Raw genomic sequence first — 10,068 nt, forward strand, 5'->3', positions numbered from 1 at the left:
CTTTATTGACTACGCCAAAGCCTTTGACTGTGTGGATCACAATAAACTGTGGAAAATTCTGAAAGAGATGGGAATACCAGACCACCTGACCTGCCTCTTGAGAAACCTATATGCAGGTCAGGAAGCCACAGTTAGGCCTGGACATGGAACAACAGGCTGGTTCCAAATAGGAAAAGTAGTACGTCAAGGCTATATACTGTCACCCTACTTATTTAACTTACATGCAGAATATATCATGAGAAATGCTGGGCTGGAAGAAGCACAAGCTGGAATCAAGATTGCTGGGAGAAATATCAATAACCTCAGAGACGCAGATGACACCACCCTTATGGCAGAAAGTGAAGAGGAACTCAAAAGCCTCTTGATGAAAGTGAAAGAGGAGAGTGAAAAAGTTGGCTTAAAGCTCAACATTCAGAAAATGAAGATCATGGCATCTGGTCCCATCACTTCATGGGAAATAGATGGGGAAACAGTGGAAGCAGTGTCAGACTTTATTTTGGGGGGCTCCAAAATCACTGCAGATGGTGAATACAGCCATGAAATTAAAAGATGCTTACTCCTTGGAAGGAAAGTTATGACCAACCTAGATAGCATATTGAAAAGCAGAGATATTACTTTGCCAACAAAGGTCTGTCTAGTCATGGCTATGGTTTTCCCAGTGGTCATGTATGGATGTGAGAGTTGGACTGTGAAGAAAGCTGAGCGCCGAAGAATTGATGCTTTTGAACTGTGGTGTTGGAGAAGACTCTTGAGAGTCCCTTGGCCTGCAAGGAGATCCAACCAGTCCATCCTAAAGGAGATCAGTCCTGGGTGTTCATTGGAAGGACTGATGTTGAGGCTGAAACTCCAATACTTTGGCCACCTCGTGCGAAGTGTTGACTCATTGGAAAAGACCCTGATGCTGGGAGGGATTGGGGGCAGGAGAAGAAGGGGACGACAGAGGATGAGATGGCTGGATGGCATCACTGACTCAACAGACATGAGTTTGCGTGAACTCCAGGAGTTGGTGATGGACAGGGAGGCCTGGCGTGCTGTGATTTATAGGGTCGCAAAGAGTCGGACATGACTGAGTGACTGAACTGAACTGAACTGAATGAATGTAGACAAAAGTGTTTGTCCTTTCCTCCTCCTTGAGAATTACAGACCCTTATCTGCACTTTGAGAGCCCCAGGCCCCTTTCTCCTCCTTGGGGACCCTGGACTTCTTACCAATCTGCCTAGGAATTGACTCTCTCAAGTAAATTAACTGTGAACTTCCAGATGTTCAAGCTGGATTTAGAATAGGCAGAGGAACCAGAGATCAAATTGTGAACATTTTTGGGGGCTCCAAAATCACTGCAGATGGTGACTGCAGCCATGAAATTAAAAGACACTTGCTTCTTGTAAGAAAAGCCATGACTAACCTAGACAGCATATTAAAAAGCAGACACATTATATTACTTTGCCGACAAAGGTCCATCTAGTCAAAGCTATGGTTTTTCCAGTGGTCATGTATGGATGTGAGAGTTGGACTATAAAAGAAAGCGGAACACTGAAGAATTGATGCTTTTCAACTGTGGTGTTGGAGAAGACTCTGAGAGTCCCTCGGACTGCAAGGAGATCAAACCAGTCAATCACAAAGAAAATCAGTGCTGAATATTCTTTGGAAGGACTAATGCTGAAGTTGAAACTCCAATTCTTTGGCCACCTGATGGGAAGAGCCAACTCACAGGAAAAGACCCTGATGCTGGGAAAGGTGAAGGGCAGGAGAAGGAGACAACAGAGTATGAGATGGTTGGATGGCATCACTGACTTGATGGGCATGAGTTGGAGCCAATTCTGGGAGATGGTGAAGGGCAGGCAAACCTGGCAATGCTGTAATCGATGGGGTTGTAAAGTGTCAGATACAACTTAGCTACTGAGCAACAAAAAGCCTTCTGAGTGGTAAATAGGCAGATTGTCCAGGAATGGGCTGCTTAGGAAGGAGGTAGATGGTTAGGGCTTTTGCCAGCTCATATTTAAGACTTGATTCATGGGTGAAATCCTCTTCTTCAATACTCCCTTATGTTGGACATCTCTAGCTCCTGTTGTAAGACTGCAAAGTTGCCCTTCAGACTAACCACATTTTGCCTATGTGATCTGTGAGTAACAGGACCAGAACTTGTAGTCTCACATAGCAGATAATCCAGGCATTTTCTCCTACTTACTGAAACTCCACTGATGTGCTCTATCCAAAGTGGAAACAAAGTGTAGTTTACATTGAAAACTAGTTATGTTCCAACTAGAATATCAAACTGTGGCCTATGTGGATGGGATTGGTTCCTTGGGTGCCTCACACCAAATTCATTAAAACTCAAGAAAAAGTTTTCAGTGAAACCACAGGAAAAAAATGTCTTGATCTTTTAGTCTACACATCTTCCACAGATCTCCTATATCACAGTGAAAAGCAACAGATTTGACTGAACCAAAAACCTAGTAAACTTTCATCTTCTATGTTTTCTTCCAATTCCAAAGTACAATCTATTTTCAAGATTTTCATTTTAAGCTCCCAAACATCTTTGAATCTTCTTAGTTCTCTCCATACCCGTGCCATCAACTAGCCTAAGGTGTTGTTATATCAGATTACAATTAATATAAAATAGTCTACAAAAATCTTCCTGCATCTAAGCTTGCCCTTCTGTAGTTAATCCTCTATTCTGTAATCAAAGTGACCTTTCTAGAAGACAATTTTGATCATAGTTTATGTTCTGCTTAAAATCTCTCAAACCTTTACTACTTCCCTCAGGGCCTGCTATTTAAAGTGTGGTCCATGAGCATCAGTAATACCTAAGAAATTTGGAGAAATGCAGAATAGCAAGCTCCACTACTAACCTTGAAAGACTCTACAATGCAAAATTTCTCTTTGGTTTAAATGTGCATTGAGGTTCAAGAACTGCTACGTAAGGAGCAGCCATGTTTAAAAGCAACTGGACCCTATGATGATCTTTTATTTTTTATCTAGTTTGCCTCACATTTTCTATTTCATATTCAGTGCTCCCATTTCATTTATTTTATGTTTTCCAATTTCTCTTTTTTTTGTTGTTATTCTTTCTCAAGCCTTTATCAAGTGTAGTAGAAAAGCTTTTGTGTGTGTGTATATATGTACATATATTATGTGTATGTATAGTATGTATAATATATATTTTAGAAAACTAATGAATTTTTGCCTAGCTAAAAATTTTATGACATTGATTCTTTTTTGACTTATTATGAATAGAACACTAGATTTCTAATTTATATTCACTCAAAACTCTGATACAGTTCCATGTACTTTGGCATCTACTCTTACTGCTAAAGGGCTTCCCTGGTGGCTCAGACAGTAAAGAATCCTCCTGCAGTGCGGGAGACCTTGGTTTGATCCCTGGGTTGGGAAGATCTCCTGGAGGAGGGTATGGCAACCCACTCCAGTATTCTTGCCTGGAGAATCCCCATGGACAGAGGAGCCTGGTGGGTTACAGTCCATGGCATCTCAAAGAGATGGACATAACTGAGTAACTAAGCACAGCACATTACTGCTAAAAGTCTAGAAAGTTTATTATCTTAGTGTTTTTTTAAATAAAAAACCTGAGACTTGGGGAGAAAATAAGAACTGCTACTTTAGGATAAAATCCAAATACATGACTCAAAGGCTTTTGATGAACTACCCACAAATTAGCTTTCTTGGCTCTTCTCTTGACGACTTCCATCCATCCAAACTATAAAGATGCTATGAGGTCCATTTCACCTAGATTTTCAAATGTCTGTTTACTTTTCCTGAATACTCTTCCACACATTCCCCCAATTCTTCCTTGCTACCTCCCCCAGGAAGTTACCAGGGCATACTGGATGGCTATGTCCTAACACATTGACAGCCTACACTTGCTTGGATCTCCAGCTCTCAGATCTTATTTCAGACTGCATCAGCTAACTCTGTGTGTGCATGTGTCCTAAGTCGTGTCTGACTATTTGTGACCCCATGGACTGTAGTCTGTGAGGCTCCTCTGTCCATGGGATTTCCCAGGCAATAATACTGGAGTGAGTTGCCATTTCCTACTCTAGGGTATCTTCCCAACCCAGGGGTTGAACCCACGTCTCTTGTGCCTTCTGCATTGGCAGGCAGATTCTTTACTGCCATCTTCTTCCTTGCTAACTCCAACTCATTTCAATTATTCTCCCAAGGAATTTTTCCTAACCTGAGATATGTATGTCAAGTAGGTATTGTAATGACACTCTATACTTCCTTACCATAGCAATTCTCTCACTATTGTAATAGACTATATCCTCCAGCATATGGAAAGCATGCTAAAAATAGAAAACTACTTTAATATGTTAGTTATTGCATATCCAACACTGAAAATTGGCACATATTAAATGTACAATAGATATTTACTAAATAAATGTTGACAATATACATGATAGCTTAGTTGGTTCCCTCCCACCCCTGCTAAACTGTAGAGAAGTTATTTTGTAATTTTTTAACTTCCAGGAAACCTAATTTGGAAACCTAGGCTGAATGTAGTAGAAGGACGTCCTCAGGTAGTCACTGACATGCAGTTCGTAAAAGGAGGTAATTCTGAAGGCAGTGTCCCAGATGATAAATCCAAAGCCAGGTAATCTGTCAAGGAAGTCATGAAGCTGAGAGTGGCAGTGGTTATGGGAGACTGAGGTGTGCACAAATGGGGAAGATGCTGAGTAAATCAGATGGGAACAAGGAGGCTGGAAGTGGGGCAGAGATGGTGAAAAATTCACTGAGTCACAGAACACACAATTGACCCTTAAACAGCACAGGTTTGAACTGTGTGGGTCCAACTATATCTGATTTCTTTTTTCACTAAATAAATACTGCAGTACTATATAATCCACAGTTGGTTGAATTTGAATTTACAGATGCAAAGTCATGATAGTGAGGGTTGCCTATAAAGTTATAAGCAGAGGGTTAACAACTGTAACTTCTACACTGTTCAAGGATCAACTGTACCTTGTGAAGAGAAGTCTGAAGCCTTAGCAATGTATGGTTCAAGGAATAAAAAACTCAACTGTTCATAATGTTATGTTTTGTTCTCTTTCAAGGATATTTCCCCCTCCTCCCTCTCTCAATTCTTACATCTATAAATAATTTCCACTACTAAATACAGAGGAAGATTACAAGTGTTCACACTCCAAGTAGTAACATTTTCCTTTTTAAAATCCTGTCTATAACTGCTATGTAGAAAATGAATTACTGGGTTTCCAGAGTAGATCCTAAGGGACCAGTAAACCAGACAAGTAATTCTAAGAGCTGGGACAGAGACTGAGGGAGTGAAGTTAGAGAGGATGGGTACATTTGACTGATATTAAAAAACAGTGTTGATTAAATGTATTATAAACTGAAATGTAGCCTCACTGGTTGTCTTTTTAATAGCAATATCTGATTATATCTCACACATTGCTAGGAAAATTATTTAAACAAAAAAAAAAGAGGTGTTCTCTTCCTAGGCCATTGCTCAGTAAGGAGAATGTGTTTAGTTAGAGTGTGAAGATAGTGAAGCCCAATGGTGAAAAGTGATGTGAGTTTTTGTCCAGCATCTCTCAAGGTCTCCTTGAGCAGAAGGTGACTTCAGACCTTAAGGTCCAGCTAAGGGAGCAAAATATAATAGCAGCCAAGGAAAGGGAAGTTGATAGTGTTAAGATATCAGTTTACTCAAATTTATCTATGGATTTAATACAGTCTCCCCCAAACTCCCAGAAAGTATAGAATGGAACAATGGAACAGAATTGAGAGTCCAGAAATAAATTCACAAGCATATACGGTCAATTGCTTTTTGACATTGGTACCGAGGTACCAATATAATTCTAAAGGGAAAAAAACTATTTTTTTTCAATAAATCATGTTGCAGAAACTATATTAAAAATAAAAAGAGGGAATTCCCTAGTGGTTAGGACTTCCTGCTCTCACAGCTCGGGGCCCAGGTTCAATTCCTGGTTCAGAGAGCTATTTAACATCTCATAAGCTGTACGGTACACAGCCAAAAAAAAGAACCACCACCTCGGGTTCCACCTCATGCCATACACAAAACTTCATTTGAGATATCTTAGTGACCAAACAAAAATTTAAACCACATAAGTTTTAGAATTATGCATTAGAGAAAATATTAGTGAATAGTGGTAAAGATTTCTTACACAAGATACAAAAATACTAACAATAAAATAAAAATAAAAAAATTTTTACTTCAGCAAGATCCAAACCTTCAGTTCTTTAAAAAACACCATTGGGAAAACCATGTTAGACTAGAAGAAAATATTGACAAGATATACTCTACAACTCAAAAATAAGACAAACACCCTATTATTTAAAAATGGGTAACAGACTTGAGTAGATTCTTCACCAAATATATTGTATGTACATGAGTATGTATGTACAAGAAAGATGTTCAACACTGATAGTCATCAAGAAAATACAAATTAAAACAACAATGAGAAGATATCACCTTTAGAAAGGTTAAAAACCTTAAGACTGATTTTACCAAGTTTTGGAGGGAATGTAGAACTATCTGAAATTTGAAACTTTGTCATGATGTAAAGTGGTAAAGTCATTTGAGAGTTTATTTTAAAGATACACCTACCATATGATTCAAAAATTCCATTCAACTGTTTACTTAAAAGAAATACAAATGTGGCTACATCAAGAGTTATATACACAAATAGTTACGCTGCTGCTGCTAAGTCGCTTCAGTCGTGTCCAACTCTGTGCGACCCCACAGACAGCAGCCCACCAGGCTCCCCTGTCCCTGGGATTCTCCAGGCAAGAACACTGGAGTGGGTTGCCATTTCCTTCTCCAATGCATGAAAGTGAAAAGTGAAAGTGAAGTCGCTCAGTCATGTCCGACTCTTCGTGACCCCATGGACTGCAGCCTATCAGGCTCCTCCGTCCATGGGATTTTCCAGGCAAGAGTACTGGAGTGGGGTGCCATCGCCTTCTCCAACAAATAGTTATAGATATTTCCTATCTCAAAACTAAAAATCATCTCAGTGTCCATGAGCAGGTAAATCAATGACTGAAAAGTTTGTATGAGTACTACTCAGTAACAAAACCAGACATTAAACTATAAAACATGCAAATATACAGACAAATTTAAAAAGCATACTTAGGCAAACAAAGCCAGCATCAGATCAGATCAGATCAGATCAGTCGCTCAGTCGTGTCCGACTCTTTGTGACCCCATGAATCACAGCATGCCAGGCCTCCCTGTCCATCACCAACCACCAGAGTTCACTCAGACTCATGTCCATCGAGTCAGTGATGCTATCCAGCCATCTCATCCTCTGTCGTCCCCTTCTCCTCCTGCCCCCAATCCCTCCCAGCATCAGAGTCTTTTCCAATGAGTCAACTCTTCGCATGAGGTGGCCAAAGTACTGGAGTTTCAGCTTTAGCATCAGTCCTTCCAAAGAAATCCCAGGGCTGATCTCCTTCAGAATGGACTGGTTGGATCTCCTTGCAGTCCAAGGGACTCTCAAGAGTCTTCTCCAACACCACAGTTCAAAAGCATCAATTCTTCGGCGCTCAGCCTTCTTCACAGTCCAACTCTCACATCCATACATGACCACTGGAAAAACCATAGCCTTGACTAGATGAACCTTTGATGGCAAAGTAATTTCTCTGCTTTTGAATATGCTATCTAGGTTGGTCATAACTTTCCTTCCAAGGAGTAAGCATCTTTTAATTTCATGACTACAGTCACCATCTGCAGTGATTTTGGAGCCCAGAAAAATAAAGTCTGACACTGTTTCCACTGTTTCCCCATCTATTTCCCATGAAGTGGTGGGACCGGATGCCATGATCTTCGTTTTCTGAATGTTGAGCTTTAAGCCAACTTTTTCACTCTCTACTTTCACTTTCATCAAGAGGCTTTTGAGTTCCTCTTCACTTTCTGCCATAAGGGTGGTGTCATCTGCATATCTGAGGTTATTGATATTTCTCCCGGCAATCTTGATTCCAGTTGGTGTTTCTTCCAGTCCAGCATTTCTCATAATGTACTCTGCATATAAGTTAAATAAACAGGGTGACAATATACAGCCTTGACGAACTCCTTTTCCTATTTGGAACCAGTCTGTTGTTCCATGTCCAGTTCTAACTGTTGCTTCCTGACCTGAATACAAATTTCTCAAGAGGCAGATCAGGTGGTCTGGTATTCCCATCTCTTGAAGAATTTTCCAGTTTATTGTGATCCACACAGTCAAAGGCTTTGGCATAGTCAATAAAGCAGAAATAGATGTTTTTCTGGAACTCTCTTGCTTTTTCCATGATCCAGCAGATGTTGGCAATTTGATCTCTGGTTCCTCTGCCTTTTCTAAAACCAGTTTGAACATCAGGAAGTTCACGGTTCACATATTGCTGAATCCTGGCTTGGAGAATTTTGAGCATTACTTTACTAGCATGTGAGATGAGTGCAATTGTGTGGTAGTTTGAGCATTCTTTGGCATTGCCTTTCTTTGGGATTGGAATGAAAACTGACCTTTTCCAGTCCTGTGGCCACTGCTGAGTTTTCCAAAATTGCTGGCATGTTGAGTGCAGCACTTTCACAGCATCATCTTTCAGGATTTGGAATAGCTCAACTGGAATTCCATCACCTCCACTAGCTTTGTTCATAGTGATATTTTCTAAGGCCCACTTGACTTCACATTCCAGGATGTCTGGCTCTAGGTCAGTGATCACACCATCGTGATTATCTGGGTTGTGAAGATCTTTTTTGTATAGTTCTTCTGTGTATTCTTGCCACCTCTTCTTAATATCTTCTGCTTCTGTTAGGTCCATACCATTTCTGTCCTTTATCGAGCTCATCTTTGCATGAAATGTTCCTTTGATATCTCTGATTTTCTTGAAGAGATCCCTAGTCTTTCCCATTCTGTTGTTTTCCTCTATTTCTTTGCATTGATCGCTGAAGAAGGCTTTCTTATCTCTCCTTGCTATTCTTTGGAACTCTGCATTCAGATGTTTATATCTTTCCTTTTCTCCTTGGCTTTTCGCTTCTCTTCTTTTCACAGCTATTTGTAAGGCCTCCCCAGACAGCCAGCATACACAGTATGATTCCAGTTTATGAATTTCTAGAACTGACAGTATTATGTTAGAGTGGTTGCCTGATGCTTGGGGCAGCAGGAAAGAGTAACTGCAAATGGGATTGAGGGAACTTCGTGGTGGTAATAAAAATGTCATGACTGGGCTCCCCAAACTACACACAGCTTTTCCAGGTGGTACTAGTGGTAAAGAATCAGCCTGCCAATGTAGGAGACACAAGAGACGTTGGTTGGATCCCTGGGTCAGGAAGATCCCCTGGAGGAGGGCATGGCAACCCATTCCAGTATTCTTGCCTGGGAAATCCCATGGACAGAGAAGCCTGGGGGACTATAGCCTATGCAGTGGCAAAGAGTCAGCCACGACTAAGCACACACACATAAACTACACACATGTAATAGAATCCCTCAATGAAGTTTATTCGAAAGGAGCTCTCAAGTTTTTTTAGTTTTACTGAAAATCAGTGAATGGTACCAGGCTTCTTGGCCAACTTAGGTAGGTATTCATTTCCAACAAGTTAAAAAATGATTAGTCAGAAAGAGCAGTTACTTTATTGACTAACCGTATCTTTCTTTCTAACCTTTCATTTAGATTCCTCTGATGTTGATTTTTATGTTCCCCAATAAATTAAGTAAAAGAAGAATAATAGCACATAAGACAAGAAACATTAGCCATGTTGGTTATACTGCCTGCAATGGATACCCAATGATCTCATCTCATAGCAATGCCACTGCTATGGTCTGAATGCTTTTGTCCCTCCAAAATTTTTATGGTGAAAATCGAACTCCCAATGTGGTGGTATTAGAAGGTGAGACTTTGGGAGGTCATTGGGACACAAGGGGAAACCCCTTATGAATGGAATCAGTGCCCTTATAAAAGAGACCAGAGAAAGCTTCCTTGACCCTTCCACCACGTGAGGTTACAGCAAAGCAGGCCCTCGTTAGACACCAAGTCTGCAGATACCATAACCTAGGACTTTCCAGCCTTCAGAACTATAAGAAAATGTTTGTTATAAACCACCCT

This window comes from Bos javanicus, chromosome 7, assembly GCF_032452875.1.
Source record: "Bos javanicus breed banteng chromosome 7, ARS-OSU_banteng_1.0, whole genome shotgun sequence".
Lineage (NCBI taxonomy): Eukaryota > Metazoa > Chordata > Mammalia > Artiodactyla > Bovidae > Bos > Bos javanicus.